The sequence below is a fragment of the Thalia democratica genome, chromosome 1, assembly GCF_965202585.1.
Source record: "Thalia democratica chromosome 1, ktThaDemo2.hap1.1, whole genome shotgun sequence".
Lineage (NCBI taxonomy): Eukaryota > Metazoa > Chordata > Thaliacea > Salpida > Salpidae > Thalia > Thalia democratica.
In genome coordinates, this window is record NC_139165.1 from 53,406,955 (window position 1) to 53,427,244 (window position 20,290).

Consider the following 20,290-nt stretch of genomic DNA (forward strand, 5'->3'; position numbering starts at 1 on the left):
ATTCAACAAAAGGTTTTAAGCATTTATTTTTACAAATACTGACTGATTTTGTCTTTACTCACTAAATCCTTTTTTGGAAATAAATTCACATCTCAATTTGATCTTAAAAAGATTTCTCAATTTTTTTTATCAAAAATTTTCAAGCATTTAAACGGAGAAAAACTGAGATTCTCAAATTTTTAAATAAAAAAACTGATTAAGCCTGACGTTTTTCAACTTTTTTCAAAAAAACTGATTTAGCGTGACGCGCACAAACCCTGGTACTAGAAAAATAGTAAACAACTTTTTCCTGTAGCTAATATTTCCTGTAGAGGGTTACTTTTTGACTTCCAACAACAGAAACAAACAAACATATAGTCAAAATAAACATGATTTCAAAATATAGAAATAGAAATACTTGAAATAATAAATATATTTTTTATTCCTAAAAATAATATTTTTAAATGCAATTGCTATAGGAAATTTATAATTTGTGATAGAAATGGTTTTAAGCAAAACTTTTTTAAAGAAGTGTTTAAAACATGTTGGGAAAAAAAAAACATTCTAAAAATAAAACAAAATAACTAAAATCATAACACAATTACCAAAAACTGTGTAATTTATGATCAATTTATATAGCTAACAAGCACCATTACTATAAGGGTTATGTTAAAAAAAATAACTATTTTTTACCTTCTAAAACGGTCCTAGTTTGTGTTTAAACCTCAAAAAAAGTTTTGGTTGAGTTATCTCACTCCTAAAGCTAGCCACCAAAGATTAGGATTGGAGAATTGTTGAAAATTTTTGAGTCAGCAAAAAAAAATTAATATTTTTCTATGTTATTATTTACTTTTACTACTAAAACTTAATTTTTTGTTATATTTTTGTGTAACTTGGGTTAGTGACAAGGGCATAGATTTTAAAAAAACTTTAAAAGATATTTTTTTTATATTTTTTAAAAACTTTGAAGACTCAGTATATTGCAAGTTGACAATTTTACTTGCAATTTTTTCTAGCTACCTCTAATACCCATTGTTGTAATTGTATTTTGTTTTCATTCTTCAAAGAATTTCCTAATGTAAAAATTACTCTTTGTAATGATATGTTTAAAGTGTTATTTTATCCAAATAAAAAGCAAATAGAGGCTAGTCAATACCAATAGTTTAGTAAGACATTGCAGTTAACATAGATTTTATTGGGTGTTTTGCTTTGTGTACACAAAGTCATTAAATGCAGTAAAGACAAAACTTAAATCTATTCATGAGTCTTACAGATCATTGGTTAAGTTTTCTTACAAGAAGATAGGTGAAATAGATAATACCTGAGTGTTTTTGGAGAATCAATGCATACTTTTTTGACATCATAGCCAATATGAAATACTTGGAAACCGGTAGGGTGTAAAAATAGTTGATGAGATTTACAACTTCAAAAAAATATGTCACAGTTTCCACAAATATGATATTGCTCATCATTAGTTTATAGAAAATGGAAAATATCAAAAGAAAAATCTAATAAACTATATGATATAAATACTTTGCCAGCATCTTCTAATACTAACAGACTAGATTAATATGTAGAAGCAGTAGTTATTTGCTCAATTATTCAGGGTTGCCACTTGTTTTTTCAAAATTTTTTCCAAGTTTTTCAATTTTCTTCCAGGTTTTTAAAAGTATACATTTTTGGATCTATTTTTAGTTTAAATTTAATTTAAGGTAAGAAACTGTGTTAAGGGCATAGGGGGGGGGGGGGGTAAACACCCTTTTTTGGTTTTTGATCTTATTTTATATAGTTTTTACTAAGCTACAAGATGCTTTTTACAGATTTGAAAAATTCAAAATAATTATTGAGATATAGCCGGTCAAAGTCGGAGGCAACAATAGGATCCTAATGGGAGGCGCAAACTAAAACGGCAAATAACTAGAAATCACTAAAAATCTATCTCCTCTTAAGTTTTTTGAGATAACTACCTCAAATTTTCAGGAAATGTTCCTTGCAGTATTTAGAAAATTCTGTCGGAAGGAATTAAAAAAAAAACAATAAAAAAAAAAATTATAATAAAAAAACAAAAAAAATAACTGTTTTTTTTGTTTATTTTTTATATAATTTTTTATTTTTAATCTTTTTTTAAATTCTTTCCCACAGAATTTTCTAAATATATCAAGGAACACTTCCTAAAAGTTTGAGGTAGTTATCTCAAAAAACGTGGGAGAAGATAGATTTTTAGTGAAATATTTTTTAGTCTATTTTTGTTGTTTTAGTTTGCGCCTCCCATAAGGAACCTATTGTCAGCTCCGACTTTGACAGGCTATATCTCACAAATTATTTTGAATTTTTTAAATCTGCAAAAAGCATCTTGTAGCTTAGTAAAAACTATATAAAATAAGATCAAAAGCCAAAAAAGGGTGTTTACCCCCCCCCCCCCCTATGCCCTTAAATAGTATAAAAAGATTGAAAAGGTACTGTAAAGCTACTTAAAACGTGTTTTTTTATAAAAAAAATTTAGTGATGACAAAGATTTTTTATCTATATGATAAATTTTTTAAGTCAAACTGAAATTTTACTACTGAACATGTTAAATTTTTTTAAAATTCCAGGTTTTTCCAGATTTTTTGTTCAAAATTCCAGGTTTTTCAAGCATTTTTTCAAAATTTTATAAATTCCAGGTTTTTACAGGATTCCAGGTAAAATGGCAACCCTAATTATTAAACAAATGATTATAAGTAACAACTGAACTATTGTATACTTCAATGATGGATCTGGAATGAGTGGAGTCGGCAATTTTGTGGTTCAATCTGTCACATTTAATGGAAAGCCTCGGACTTTACTAACCTTTTTACAGAGTCTTATGAAAGCTTAGCTGAGTTTGGAAATCAAAATAAAAATATTATCAGCTGCCACAGGCTATATTCTGCAAAAGTCATAGTTGAAAAAGTTAATTCTGTAATGACTAATAGCAATGCCCATTATATAAGAGTTTGACTCTGTTTGTTAAGATCTGGGAGCTGAGCATTTCCCTACCTATGTGAATTGTAAAATGCATGTGTTAATGATGTTCCAACAAAAAGCTCAAAAATTATTTCAGGATATTCATGATGGTCTGGGACATGCTAAATTAAAATACTGTTTTCTGGTCAACATTGTTTTCAAAAGTGTCTTCATAAAAAAAAGCATATTTACATTGAAGTCAGATTGGCTAAAAGAGCGTTCTATCATTAAAACCAAGATTTTCAATTTTCAGGTTTAAAAGGGCAGGAAGAAACTTGACCTCTGATGATTATGCTAAAAATATAATCTCAGGTTAAGATAACTTACATTCACAAATAGCTTAAATAAGAAATTGCTGATATTTTTAAACAATGTAAGAGTCCTCAAAGTAAAAGATTATGTAAAATCTGGTTATGTTTCTTAAAATTTTTAACAGGCATAAAAATAGTTTTCAATTGGCAGAAAAAGTATAAGAATTAATGTGTTTTATGTGAGCTGAGTGAACAGTGCTTGCACTATGATTTTGTGAATTATCACTATCTGAACTGGCTATCTTATTGAATTTAATTAAGTTTTACTTTTGCTTTAGCTGTTAATTTAAATATAGTTGTCGAACTAAACTAATGTTCATTTAACAAAAAATACTATTGTAGTCTTGCAAAAACTTACTTAAAGGACCATGCACAGTACAGTTTGAGGCAGTGCTTTTGAAAATTCCTAGATTTATATTAGGTTCAAAAACATTTAAAACTCTAATTTAAAAACGTTCTGTCTAATTAAAGCTGTTTTGACTTTGTTTTAAAAAAAATCAAGTTTTTGTAGTGATTTTTGTTAAAAATTCTAGGTTTTTTTTTACAAATTTCCCCAATTCCTGGTTTTCCATGTTTTTTTTTTGGCTAATTCGTTAAATTCCAGTTTTTTTAACTAATCTGTAATTAAAAGTATGTACGTGTATGCTTGTGCACTAGATGTTAATTAAACTTTTGATAAAATACATTTTTCAAAGATAAAATAACACTAATGCTCATTTTTTAAATTTATTTTTACTGAAAGCAAGTATTTATAAGTTATAACACACAGCTTTATCTATCAGTTTAAGACATATAAAACTATATAATTTTTCTTAACTTTATAAGTAACTAAAATTATAAAGTATAATAAAACTTTTTTAATGCATAGATAAACTTTTATATCTCTAAACTGTTTCTCTTTAATATAAACTCAAATCATGATAAATAATAATTATAGATTTTACACATAAAATAAAATGATTTTTCTCTAAAAATAATTAAGAACTAGCCCCAAGACTAATAAAATTAAACAAGTATATCTAAATAAAAAAATCATAATCTAAATCAGGGTTTCCCAAAGTGGGCGATATCGCCCCCCTGGGGGCGATTTTAGTAATTTGGGGGGCAATAATTAGTAAGGGGGCGAAAGGGTGGGCGATAACTAGTAAGGGGGCGAAAAGGGGGCGATTTTAAAATTTTGGGCTGTTATGAGATTTTTACTTTTTTTCTTGCTGTTTTACTAATTTTAGCTTGCTATTAATTATTTGACTCTGAGGTAAAACTTAAACAAAAAAGTTTATTTCATTAATGTAAAAAATAGAAAAAAATCAAGTCCTTATGACTCTTACTTTCAAGTAAATACTGTATTTTCATTAATATATTTCCTTGTTTAACAATTACATATATCATAGATGATTGAAATCGTTCTCACTATTTTATAACCTGACATATATGTTATTTGGGATCATAAATGGTTTGAAAAAATCTATGTTATTTTTTATTAACTATCACCTCATGATATTTCCAGTTGTTTTTGAAAAGTCACCAAGTTAGACTAAAAAATAAAACTATACAGGGTTGCCAATTTACCTAGAAACCTGGAAAAACCTGGAACTTGACAAGTTCGGCAAAAAAAAAACCTGATAAAAATCTGAAATTTTTAACGATTTTAACATATTAAGTAGTAAAATTTAGATTTGACACAAAAAAGCTATCATATAGATAAAAATATGGATCCCTTCGAGGCAGATACTTTTGAAATAAATGACATACAGGAAACCTTCTCAGACTTACAAACTGACCTTAAACTTAAAGAACGATATGAAAGCTTTTAAACTCAACAAAAACTAAGGCAAAAGTATCCAATCATTTAAGAGGAATTTAGATTGTTGTTTATAGCTTTTCCTTCTAGCTATGTTGTTGAGAAAGCTTTCAGTTCAGTTATCAACATCTTGAGCAAAAGATCTAATCTAGATATTTATAAAGGAGGTGACTTAAGGCTCTATTTTACTGATTAAGAATCAGATTAGAAAAACTTGCAAGCAGTCATGAACCTCATCCTTCACATTATATTAGACTTCAGTAGCAGACATTATTTTATGAAAGTTTTTTAATTTGATTTGATCTTTTGAAAATTTCTTATTTAACCTAGTTTGTATTGTACTTAATTAGTTGTTTTATAATAACAACTTTATTAACCTATTTATTCTACAACAGGTTTGCATAATGCCTAATAAATCTTAATTACGGTGGACTTCCTCTTAAGTTCGCACTTTTTACCCAAACAAAAAGAGCAAATTTATATTTTCTTATATATAACTAAAGTAAAGTCTATTACTAACCAAATATTAATAAAACAAAATATATATAGTGTTTGTTAGCTTATATAGATTTGTTTTATTTTGCTGAAAGTTTGTCTTATGTTTTAGTAGATTTCATGTGTATTCATTACATTATTGCATATAACATATTGAAATTTGTCATTTTGTAAAAAAAACTATAGTAATAATTTTTTTAGTTTGCACTTTTTAATTTTTTTCAAAGTGCGAACTTAAGCAGAAGTCTACTACAATTAGAATATACTTAGTTTATTTTAATACTTCAACACTAGCTTTTAGTTTTTCACTATTTTCCTCTTTTAAATTATTATAGGCTAATAGCTAGAAGAAAAAAACTTTTTAAACAAAATTTAATAAGACATCAAAAAGACTGCTACAGTTACAAAACAAAATTTTAACCAAGTTAAAAGTTTTTTTTAATTGATTACTTTCTGTTCACAGAATTAAGTGTAGAACATTGGATTTTTTTTTTAAATTAAATAAAGAAAAAAAATTGTTAGAATTAAGGTTTAGTTCCCTAAAGATTATTCCAAGTCAAATGGCCCCGACGAGACGCCGGGGAGTACTATTTCATGGTATTCTACTACGATACAAATAGTTTAAAAAGTATAAAATAAAACTTTTAATATTACAACTAACTTGCTTACAATATATCTTAGTATTGAAATTAATAAATTTACTGCATTAACTAAAGCTGTTGATGAAACCACTTTTCATGTGAGAAAATCAACCAGTTGGTCAAACTTCCTCAAACTAGATCAGAAATTAATTTTTAATTTTTATTTTATTATGTGTATAATAAAGTGCTCATTTTTTAGTTTTTTTAATCTCTGGTATAGTTATTTTAGAATATGCCTATTTATAAAATAATTTAAGTATGTTGTGCGGCTTAAATAAGTTACTTAGTATTAACTTCTAAATATCCGAAATTTGTTATATGAGATGTTATTATAATGTCAGGTTTTAGTTAAGATTTCAGATAGGTAACGTAAGGCTCAGATCCAGTCGCAGGTCCAGTCGAATTTCGACCCGCTAAGTAAATTGAAAACTACTTGTGCATAATAAATAAAATTTAGTTTTTTGATACTTAATATTTTGAAATGCGCTTTTATTTCGTTTTCAGTTCACAATATTATTTCCTAGATCACAATAATAGTACATGATTTATTACAATTTTGCTCGAGTTTTTTAATTTTCTTATTTGTTATTTTTTTAAAATCATGCAGCCCGCTATTACATATTTTTAACGAGCTGAAACTAGAAAATTTTTTTTAGTAAATATGAATTGCTGACTACAAAAATTGTCCACCACTGACCTAAAAGTTTCATTAGTTTCAAAACAGTTCATTTTTAAACAGGATATGATTACAGATAACACAAGGCTTTTAAATAACTAAGTATTTTAATACACTTTACTGGGCTTCTAAGAAAATAACTGTAAATTATTTTCTCAAGCCCTGTAAACTACTTTGAACACAAAAGTGCGTGCATAAGAAGTACCTGACTAAATTACATTTCGATCACAACTTTTTTTAGCTCAAAAGTTTGTACTCAAAAGAAAAACTACTTTGTGAAATCAGGGGGGGGGGCAATTTTTTTTCAAGTTACTGAAAAGGGGGCGATTTAGTAAATGAGTTTGGGAAACCCTGATCTAAATAAACAAAATTAGTTATATAAAATATCTAAATATTTAAACTTGATCAAGCAAATCTCATTCTAAATCTAGAAAAAATCTGATATGAGGTTTTTATAAAATTTCAAAACTATCTTGATATTTTTTTACTGAAAACTACCCTGAGTCATCATGTGTTTATAAAAAATTCAAATTATTGAAATAAAAAATAAAAAATTGTCCTGTCCCTAATGTTTTCTAGAATTTTAAAATGCTCCAAGTTGCCCTTAGTACCCTGAGTGTGTGGCAGCCCTGTGTACATTTTAAAGCCTAGTTTTGCAGAAACTATCCAGTTTTTCTATATAAGTATTATCTAATATTATTTAATATTTTGAAACATATTTTTGAATATTTAGTTTTTATAATGGTTATAAGTAATATCAGTCAAACTCTACCCTTTGCAACAATCAACATTTTCTGGGCAAAAAATGTGTTAAACCTTATGAAATTTTTTAATTTACAATAAGATCATTTACCATTCATTTTAAGAGTAAGAATCAATGTTCTCAACTTGCATCTAAGAAGAAGTGTTAGAAGTCTATTAATTTGTTAACTTGTTTATACGACTATGTTACATAGACATCAAAAAAATTAATAATTTTATCTAATAAAAGCAACATTTTTTAGCAAAAAACTTTAAAGTATTTTTATGAAAACTACAAATTTTAAGCCTATTTAACTTATTTGTAAAAAAACAATGAGTTCTTTGTACTTGTAAACTGTATATAATAAACAATGAACTTCACTGCACAATCAACAACAACAGCATCCAAGACAATCCTACAACCAGTTTCGTCCTAATTAGGACTCATCAGGCAGGAATAGTCGCGAGAAACAGCTGTTGTGATCTAAAACACCTGTTGTGATCTAACCAAGCGGGCTTAAGTACGAAGTACTGAAGCAACCGTTTGTAAACTGGAAATTTAGTAAGGATACATAAGTGGTGACATGTGAAGAGTCATGGGGGATGGGGAGCAACATATACTATCTTGTACAGTTTCATAATTCAATGTTTAGTTATTTTTGAATAATTCTATAAGTTGATTGCAAGATATAAGACCTGATGGGGTTCTAATTATAGGTAGGTGTCATTTTTCCTCAGGTTGAAACTTTTTTATTTTATTTCTACTTATTTATTTTTTTTTACCATCTCTGTTTCTTGTTTTTTACCATTTTGTTTCTTGCATATAAAATTTAATAGTGTTGTTTCGACCTCATTGATGGTCTGATTAAATAAGTAGGTTTTTTTTGTTTTACTAGATATTCAATGTTTATCAGTTTTAGAAGATAGAGATTCTAAATTTAGGTGTGTAAAATTCATATTTTTTAGATATTCTAGTTACTTAATTTTATTTTTTTAAATTTAGTTATAGTTTTACACACAGTTTATTTAACTTACTTAAAATATTTTTATTATTACTTTATTTTTACACAATATTTGTTAAGTTTTATTATATAATTTTTTAAGTTTTGCTGTTCAGTATTAGGAGTGATTTTTTTTTAGTAGTTTAAACAACTAAAACTTCAAAAAAATTTTAATTCAGTTTAAAGGTTAATGATTTTCTTATTGATTTAGTGATAGTATAAAATACTTGGGTGTGGCTTTGGATGATAAGCTGAAATGGAAGAAACATTTGAGTTCTTTGAAACCAAAATTGTCTAGGAGTTGTTATGTTTTGTCAAAATTGAGATATTATCTGGACACAATTACACTCAAAATGGTATATAATAGTTTTTTTTATCCGCACATCCAATACTGTATATCTGTTTGGGGTGGTGCTGCTGACTATTACTTAAAACCAATTGTTTGTATGCAAAAAAAGAGTAATCAGGTATGTTTGTTGTGTGCCTGCCTTGACTACAACAAACCCTTTGTTTAAGAAAATTGATGTGGTAAAATTAAATGATGTGTATAAATTGCTAATTTGTAAATTGATGCGAAATACTATAATAGAGTTTGATGTAGATCACAATAGATTAACACTTGCTAGCTCTCTTCACTCACACAACACAAGATTTTCAATTTCATGTACACTAGTGTGCACCAGTGTACACCTTGAAGACCAGGGCTGGGCAACGTTTTTCAATCAACAGCCGAATCCAAAAAAAATTAGTCTTTTGCAGGCCGGAGCATTTTAAATTATTGGTTCATCGGATCCAGTATTTGGATTCAGCTAAATAATTAATTTTTAGATCCGAATCCGACTGGATACTAATTTTAAGTTGATCCGGATCTTGTCTAATTCTAATTTAAATAAAATTTTTGGATCCGGCTGGAGTCTACTTTTATGGATACAGTTAACCACTTTTTTGAACCCTTCAAATTCACAAAACTTTCTCAAGTCTGACAACTTAAGATGTAGATTGAGATATGTCAGATGTTTAAATAATGTATATTAATAAAATTGACATTGTAATTGACAAAGATACATATGTGAAATATCGTACTTAAAAAAGAACTTTGTTTAGGATAATTTGGCAAAAATATAATCCAACTAAGTTAGAACAACACAAAATATTAGGACAAAATGGTGTATTTATAAGTACATAATAATTTATAAATAAAATTTTTAGCCTGTTTTTAAAATAAAATTCTTACAGTTTTGTTTTGTAAAAATATGATACATAGTTATTATAACATTTTTATAAAACTTTGTATCATATTTTTACAATTGACCTTTTGCTGGCCTGTCACTTTGCTTGCAGGCCGGTCATTTTCAGTTGCGGGCCAGATCCCATTAAAGTTTAAAAATGGTCGAGGCTGGTCATTTTCACTCTGCGTCCGGATCCGGCTAGCGGGCCGTACGTTGCCCACCCCTAAGCTAAACTAACAGCTATTGTAAAAAAGAGCTGATTTTAAGACAAATTTTCCGCATTTATGCTACATTTGGAATTTATGTAGCAAACACTTCTTTAAATGCTGCTTCATTTTTTCAAATACAAAAAAAATTGGACTTGTATTAATTTTTCAAATGTTGAACATAAAATATTTATAGATAAAGGTGAAAGATAAGCACATATTTTTATCGGAAAACCTAATAGCTCAAAGTTAACTACTTTAAAAAAAAGGTTAGTACTATAATAATAAATAGTTTAATTTATTCAAAGGTTATTTTACTTCATTAAGATATTTAAAAAAATAACCTTGTGCGATATAACTCAGTCTTAAAGTTAAAAATGTTTAATAAAAATTAGTAAGTTAAACTTGTTTTTTGAAAGAATAACTGTATATATAGGTTTTATTAATTTGAGTATAAAATCTTCATTAAAATTAGATATTTATTTAAATTAGTTGTTGTACATTAATAATTGTTTTTACACTACATATATTTCTTTTAAAGTAACTTTATGAATTAGTACTCCAATCCAAAAATAATTTTTTAATAAACTCATATTTGATTTTTTTTTGTAAAACTTCAGCTAGTTTAGATAATTTCCTAAATCTCATTATAATTGTTAATACCATAACATTTCATTATTTTCATTTTCAAATCCGAAAAAAATGCATAAACCTGGAAGTTATTTGCAATTATATACATTTAAGATTAAATGAGAAAAAATAGTATAAACAACTATATATTTATATATTTAAATCATTGACTAGCAATTTTTGATTAGCATTACAGTAACTATAGACTGTAAAAAACTAAATTTTACATTTAATCTATTTTTCTAATATATTAAATAAATTTCAAAAAACTTATACATTGAAAAATCTTTGGTTTTCAATTTAATGAATAGTTTATGAACTAGATTCTAAAGTTTTGTCAATTTTATTTTAGTATTAGTTGTATAAGGGGAGGGAGCGTAAACCATTTAAGTTGGTCTGAGTTGGTCTATTTTCATTTTTACTACGTGCTACATTGATACACATTTTATTTTGAGTGATGTTTAAACTAACAGTCAGGCTACCAGTTACTTTTTACCTTTTTTAGTTAAAAAACTTATCAAACATGTGAAATAAAATTTTGATAGTTTCATAGGTTTAGGGTTGCTAATGCTTTGGCTTCTCAGGATAACTCTAGACAGCTACGATTTAATGGCAAAACTCAAGCTTAGTTGTTTTTTCCCAAATTACAGATTAGTTTTTTGCCTTCAAATGGGGTTGCCACAGGATTAGCAGGAAAGCTCAGGATATATTGAAATTCTAGAAACTGACACGATGAATAGGAAAACTCAAGATAGTTTTGATTTTTCATAAAAACTTAAAAATAAATTTTAGATTTTTTCAAAATACAAGTACATATTTTTTTCAAGATCTAGAATAAAAAGAAGTTAATCATGTTTTAACACTTAGATACTTTATATAACCAATGTGGCTTGAAATTTAAACTTAACTTTTATAGATTTTGAAACTCATTTACTTTTTCTTGTGGTTAGTTTTTCAATATTCTTTAAGTAACATTGTAGTTTTTGTTTTAAAACTGAAATTAATAATTATACAGGGTCGCCACAAAACCTGGAATCCTGAAAACCTGGAATTTGAGAAATTCAGTTGAAGAACAGGAAAAATGTGGAATTTTAAACAAAAATAACTACAAACCTGTAGAAAATAATTTTACATGAGAAGAAGTAAAAAATTGATTTGACACAAAAAAAACTGTTAATAATATAACAGGTTGCCACTCGTTTTTTTCAAATTTTTTTCCAGGTTTTCCAAACTTCTTCCAGGTTTTTAAAGTACACATTTTTGGGTTTATTTTTAGTTTTAGATCAATTTCTATATAAGAAACTGTACTAAATAGTATAAAAACATTGAAAAGATACTGTGAAGTTACTTTAATTGTGTTTTTAATAGAAAAATATTTTGATTATGACAAAAAAATCTTAATTATATGATAGATTTTTTGTGTCAAATCGAAATTTTACAACTGATAATGTTAAAATTATTAAAAATTCCAGGTTTTTCCAGGTTCTATGATCAAATTTCCAGGTTTTTCCATGTTTTTTTAAAAATTTCTCAAATTCCAGGTTTTTTCAGGTTATTTTTGCCTAAATTGTCGAATTCCAGGTTTTTCAAGGCTTTCCCAGGTTTCCAGGTAAAGTGGCAACCCTGAGATAATAAATTTTTCCATAATTAAACTTTGTTTACTAAAGAAATCATCCAAAGTAGCTCTACAACATTTAACAATGTTATTATTCCACTTAACATAGGTTTTAATCTTTTCATTTAAACTTAACTTTAAACTAGAAGTAGACCAAAAAGGTGTACTTTCAAAACCCTGGAAGAAATTCAAAAAAAACTAGAATAAAATTTTCGAAGCCAGTCACAACCCTGTTTATCATAATTTAGTTTTCTATAAAAATAATTAATTATAATTGAAGTTAATAATTAGGCACTCAAGTGTGTACTTTATGTGGTAAGATTAAAGTTAGTCAATTGAAATACCTTTTTTTTTTTTATAAATTTAACTAACATTGTTTCTTAAAATTATCGACAAGGTTTGTTTTTAAATATAAATTGATTTAATTTTCAACTGTGAATGTTCAAAAACAGAATTAATATTATTATAGTAAACACCTAATTTAAAAGTATACATATACAACCTTCCTTTTAATTATTGAGAAGAAAATAGAACATGAGGTATAAGTAATTTTCCCCAGAAGAGAAAAAAGTTTAATGGTTAGACAAAAGTTAGAATGACTCAGGGCTGTTTTTAATCACTCAGAACAGTTTTATTTTGACTTAAAGAGTGGCAAGTGGCAACCTTGCTTAAATCCCAAGAATTATGTTATATTTCTCATTTTTTTAACACTTCACATATAAAAATCATATTAGCTTGAACTAAGGTAGTTATTTTAAAACTTTATTTAAAACTGTTTTCATTTTTTTATTTTAAACTGAGTCTGACTCAGGTTAGCCTGATGTACAGAGGGTAGTTTATAGTAACTAAGAATGTGAACACCTTGTAGATTCTAACGGTAGGCTCAAATTAAAAATTAAAAAAAAAATCTCGCACTTCAGAACACAGCAACTCTTTAAAACTTACTCAGTTTAATTTCAAAGATAAAACATTTGTTACACGGAATTTTCAATTTTACAATACATTTTATTTCTTAACCTTAAAAAATCTTATTTTGATCAAAAAAGTATATAATTTCAATTGTATAATGATATTGGAAAATATATCTTTAAAATTTTTCTGAAAACGTCTATCGTCTCAAGGGTTGATTTAAAAACTTTTTTTTTTACAATAAAAATAATTGAAGCCTCAAGCCTCAAGACCAATTTTTCAAGAGAGTTTTTTTAACACTGCTTTTATCAAGCCTGGTGTCAACCCTAAGCATAGTATTATGTAGCTAGAATTGTTAAGTGGATAGAAAATTAAGTATTTCTTATTATTATTAAAACTTCCTTTATATAAAAGCTGAAAGCTAAAACTATATTATTTTACAGATTTTCCAGAAAACCTAAAAGCACCTAGAATTTGAATTTAAGGCAAAAATATGAAATTTGAAAATTTTTGTAAAAACTCAAAATATTGAACAAAAATCATAAAAAAAACTGGAATTCTAAACAATTAAAACATGTAAAATAACCAAACCTAGACAAGATACAAAAACTTTTCTAATATACAATATTTTTTGTATTACTTATTTTTTATAATAGAACCCATATAAAGTAGCATTACATTGTTTACTTCAATACTTTTATACCATTCAAGACCTTTATTTAAGTTATATACTAAAAATAGACTAACAGAATTAGTTTAAAATTGAATTAACATTTAATTTTTAAAACTTGTAAATGCTAAAAAGTATTACAATTTTTGGTCTTTTGCATTTTGTTTTACGAATATAAATTTTATTTTGAGTGTTTTTAAGTTTACTTGAAGGCAAAAAAGAGGATTTCCATTAGTAGAGGATAAATTAAGTAGAAAGCGAAAAAGTTTATTTAGTGAAAAGTCTCAAGCAATACGTTAGCCCTAATTTGCAAGAACAATAATGTCGCTACGCCAACTGAATACTGAATAAAAATTTGTTGTTTAAACATGTAATGTCATGCTAGAGTAAGTAGTGGCTTTGAAACTGTTTAGTTTCAGTAACTTAACAGCAGCTTATGATCTGCGGTTTGTTAAGTAAAGATAGTGCTAAAAATACTTGTTCAAAATACTTTTTTTTTAAACTTTAAGTTTCATTTATAATATAGCTTATTATTTGGTGATAAGTATTTACTAATTCTCAAATAAAGTTCTATTTTATAACATTTTATATGATAACAAGTTATATACAAACCGCAGAAATTAAACAACTTTTTATTAAAAAAAATAGTCTTTACTTATACAACGATGCTGATGCCGACCCTTGTTATAAACAGAGTAAAGTTTAACAATAAGAATTATTGATAAAATTTCTCGAATATGAAATTTTAAGTAAAAAATAACGTAACGAATTTTGTCTTTTTCTCAGTTCTGGCATTTGTGCAAAATAAACTAAACTGAAAAATAGATTTAATTGGTTACTATCGTTGTAAAACTTTTTAAACAAAATAGTATTAATTAACTTATTTAAAATTTAATAACAAAGTTAGTTTTATTTTTATATCTTTTTTGAGACTCCGTAGATCTGTTCTTAAATTTAATTGAGAGAAAAGAAACGCCGTTAGTCGGAATAAAGTTTTAACACGAAAACATCTGTGGTAAAGTTAGTTTTATATAGTTATTTGCCTTACCTAAAAAAGATTGATCAATTTACTAAAATGTAAAAAGCTTCCCTGCCTGACCTAATGACATTAAATATTTTAGTATTCTTTATTTCAAATGTAAACTAATATTAAGTAACTGTCTATTCTTAGAAATCGATAAGTTAATATATAAAACAAAAATAAAGTCTTTAGAATATAACTATACTGAAAGTATTGTTCATTTGCAAATTATTTTAAAAAATTTAGTTAGTTAAAATCTCTGCAGATTTAAATTTTACTTAAATATCTTTAGAAAAAAAAATTAGCCTGAAAACATAATTTGATAGTGTACACTTTGTCTTGCTTCTATATATATGTATATATTATTTATTTTACAAGTTCAGTTTTAGTGTGCTTCTAAGACATGTCTTTAAAAATTTTATAGTTTATGTTACATTAAATATTTTAAAATAATTAGACTTAAAACCAAATTTAAAACCCAACTTTCTTTAAATTCAGTTAGTATAGTATAGAAAACGTTAGTAAAATCAGATTAAAGTATAGTTAAGTAGTTTAATTAAATAACTGCTAAGATTTTATAACAAAAACACTTTTTTTACATTAAAAATATAGTTAAATATAATAAAAAGTTAAGGTGAAAATTTTAGTATTAATGCTAACATTGTTATGATGAGTTTGTTATAGAGTAGTAACAGAATATTTTACTATTAGAATTAATAAGGATACTGAATTCTATCTATTAACTAATTAGTTTCTTCTTTTCTACTATAGTTTTTTTTGCTAGTAAATAACTTTTTTTAATTTTCAAAATTAAGAAATTTGCCTGGAATGAGCACAGAAAGTTTTTATTAAAATTTTTTGTTGAATTTTTATTTGTTCCAGTTGAATTATTTGATATAAATTTAAAATTTTTAAAGAAAATTGCGACCTAAGTGTGGGTTTTAAATTAAAATTAGATTTCATAAATTACTTTAAATATTTTAAACTTTAATAAAACTCAGGCTTACTTTCGATTGATTTAAATCTTAGGAAAGTTTTGGTATTTTTTATAATTTTGACTTCAAGAACCTGAAATTTAAAAACAGACAAAAAAAACTGGAATTTTAGAATTATTTTTAAACAAATTGTATTGTATTTTAAACAAAAATCACTATAAAACTTGGAATTTTAAAAGAATTTTACTTATTAAGTAGTAAAACTTTGATTTGACAGAAAAATCTACCACATAGTCAAAAAGATTATTTTCATCAACAATATTTTTCAAATAAAACACACATTCAAAGTAGCTTTACATTATCTTCTCAACTTTTATATACATTTTGACACAGTTTCTATCTTGAATTTCTAAAAGTAGACTAAAAACTGTACAATTTTTGAGATCTGGAAGAAATTAGGAAAACCTGGAAAAAATGGAAATGGGTCTAAATTGCACGAAGACAAAATTGCACAAAGTTACTAAATTACACGAGGAGACTAAACTGCACGAGAACAAAATTGCACGAGTGCACAAAATTGCACGAAGCCAGATTTGCACGAGGGCACAAAACTGCACGAGGGAAAAAATTTGCAAAAAATTTTTTGCACCAAAGTTCAATTTTGCAAGAGTTACATTTATGCACGAGAACACAAAATACAGAAAAATGATATAAAAATACAAAAAAAGAAAACTAAAAAATAATTAAAAAAAAATTTTACTGACTGAGGGTAACGGTTAGGAGTAACAGTAAAAAAAAAAAAAAAAAATGAAAAAAAAAAATTAAACTAATAAAAATTTAAAAAAATATAAAAAAAGTTAACCCGTGTAAAAATTTCTCAGTGCAAAATTTTCTGCTCGTGCAAAAGTGTCCTCGTGCAAAAGTATCTTCGTTCGATTTTGTACAATCGTGCAATTATGTCTGCTCGAGCAGTTTTGTACGCTCGTGCAAATTTGACAGCTACCCGGAAAAACTATCTCAAAAATAAGTTGCTACCCTGATTTGAGGTTAAGTGTTTAAGGGGAGGGTGAATTGTTTATTTTGAGTGTTATTTACATTAATAACCAGGCTAATAGTTGCTTTTTACCTTATTTATTAAAATAACTTATCAAATACGTGAAATTAAATTTAGAGATTTTCATTGGTTCAGGGTTGCTACACTATATGACATCTGAGGATAACTCTGAATAATTTGTATTTCTTTTAAAGATTTCGTGTTAAACTCAAGCTAGTTAAGTTGTTATTCCTTAATTTCAGGCAGGATTCAAACAGGATTGCCACACTTTTTATGTAATCGGGATATCTCAGAACATTTGAAATGCTCAAAATTCTCAGGATGATTAGGATCAATCAAGATTTGTTTATCTTTTAACTTAGGATAACTCAGGTCAGTTTTGATGTATTTATAAAAATCTCAGGAAAAGTAATTTTTTTTAAATCTTGAGCCATATTTTTTCTAGATGATATTAAGTTAATTCAGTTTTGAAATGTTGCTATTCTATAGTCTATAGTCTAATTCTATAAAACCGATTTTGTTAAAGAAAATTGTTTATATTGATTTAGAAATACTTATTTAAAATTGTTAAACTTGTGGCAAGATCTTAAATACTCTTTGAAATAATATTGTAAATTATGTTTTAAATTTGTAGTTCATATTTATCATGTAAATCTCTGTTTAGTCAAAATTGAAGATAATTTAAAGTTTACAAATATTAATTCCACTGAGTAATTTATATGGTAAGATAAAAGTTAGTAAATTAAAATCTCATGAGAAGTTTTAAATTTTTTCTGGTATATATAAAGTTAATTAACATGGTTACGTCGATTTTTAAAATGTTAAAACAACAAAAAACCTGTTTGTTTAGGTTAAAATGTTAGCATTTGTCAGTTCTATCTAATTAACAAGTTACCTTAATTTTCAAAGCCTTGAAATGTTAAAATTAAAAAAAAATCCGCTAAAGTCAGACTAAAATTGCAAAGTTTTTCAATGAATTTACTCACAAAATTATTAAATTACAAAACCTTTCAATGGTAAAATCTAATAAGAAAACTTTTGTTAATAACAAAAATACCAAATTGAAAACTAAATGTATTAAATAAACTAATTAAAACGTTATTTTTTTTTATAAAATGATTTTCATTTAACTAAAAAAAATAAGTCTTAAAGCTTGTTGCTATTTTTCATTTTTAATATATATTTTCTTTTAACTAAAAATAAAAGTAGCTGAACATATAAACTCTCGTTTTTGGCTTTATTTAAGTGTAAAACTTAATCAAAATATCATCGAGTCATGTCAAAAAAAAAGCTACAAAACTTATGTTAAGAAAAAAAAACTCGAAGAAAACAATGAAAAATTAACATGTATCGGTTCAATTTATGATAATTGAGTTGTTGACTGTTTGACAAATTTGTGCAAACAATTTTCTAAAAATAAAATAGATGATAGAAGTCTACAAGTTTTCAATGATTTTAGCAATACAAGTGGAGTTACTTCAACAATATTTTTAGATTGATATTTCTTAAATACTTGCATTTTACTAAATTTTTACGGTTTTAATAGTACTAGGTTCGTTACACGTTTTTATATTTAATAAACTAATACTTACATTAAAACCGTATGTATAATTTTGAAAAAACTTAAAGAAATTTTAATAAAACTAGAACTAAATGTTATATTTATTTAACAAATGGTACTAATTCATAACCCTGTAAATCAAACAAATTATTAAAAAATGTTCATTAAATTATAAACAATTAATAGGAAGTCCTTTTCTATTTTTAATAATTTGTATGTATTTTAATAAATAATTACTATATGTAGTTTTTTTGCTTATATATGTTAATTTTAGATGTGCCATACATAAAACAACATGAAATCGTTTTAGTTTTAAAAGTAAATAAGCTTTTGCAAAAAGAAGACACAAACATAAAGATCAGAAAAATCATCCGAGACAAAATAAATGTTAAAAATTTTGTCACCATTTATAGTTCAGGTAGATTTTACAACCTAGCTAGTGTTGTTGAGTCATCCTTGCTTTATATAGAACGTTATTTTCCAACATTTGCTGAAAATCAAAACTTCTTACACTTAGATTTTAATCTTGTTTTAAAAATACTTAACAGTTCTGAATTGAATATTCACTCATTGGTTGAAATATTCAATGCATTAATTACTTGGTTAAAGCACAATAGTGAAGAACGTATTAAATATGCAAAACAATTGTTACTAAAAGTTAGACTTCCTTTGTTATCAGAACATGCTTTAAAATATATTTTAGTTTAAGTTTCATTATAATCTAAAAATAATGACTGCGTAAGCTTGTTAAATACAGTTTTAAGTAACAAGAGCATCAATTCTCAAAACAGTTCAAGTATCTATTACACAAATAGGTACTGTAACAAAAATAAATTTAATTTGTTAAGGTTATGATGTTAGGCTGGATGCTGTTGTAAGTAAAGTACAACAAATTGATGGAAGTAATGTGAATGATGTGAAGGATCTTAGACCGATGAATGATGGTAGACAATTTTTTAAAGCTCTTTACTTAAAAGGTGAAGTTTATGTTTTTGGTGGTACTGATAATGCTGGAAATTTGGTAAAATCAGTTTAAAAGTATTCACCTTCTAATAATAATTGAAGTGTTGTAAGTAATATGGTTGATACACGTCGGAGGTTTTGTGCTTGTGCATTTATGCATAAAATATATGTTTTCGGAGGACATTTTGCTGATGGTGAGTATGAATATGTTAAAACTAACTTATGTTTAAGTTTTGATGCAAAAAAGGAAAATTGGAAAGCCGTTACTGGAATGATTGAAAAAAGAGATTCTGCAGCTTGTACAGTCTTTCAAGAAAATATTGTAGTGTCAGGCGGTCTGGGTTACACTGATTTGAACACAGTAAAATCATATGATGTATTCGCTGGTAAATGGTCACTGTTTTCACACTCTAGTTACTGTGAGAGATAAATTATTTGTTATCGATGGTCGGAGAAAAAGCTGTGAAATATTTCACCACGCTTGCATGAAATTTGTTGCTCTTAAATCATCTTACTTTTTGAATTTGAATAAAGCTATGTCAATTGGAAATAAATTGTTATACTCCAGGACATGTACAAAAATAATAACACTTCATCAATAACTTGTGATGATGTTGGTAAAGATAAATGGTCTGAAGAATCATGTGATGTTATAAAATCTCTTGTATATTTTTCATGTGTGAAGATGCCTCAGTTTTAAAAATTTCTTAAAATTGAATTAATTGTTTTAATTACGAAATTTATAGTGACTGCAACGTATATAACAAAATATAATATAAAATTTAAAAAATAAAATTTCAGTATTTAATTTTAGTAATTTAAAAGAAAATATTAACTAGTAAAACTTAAGTTTTTATAGTTTTTATG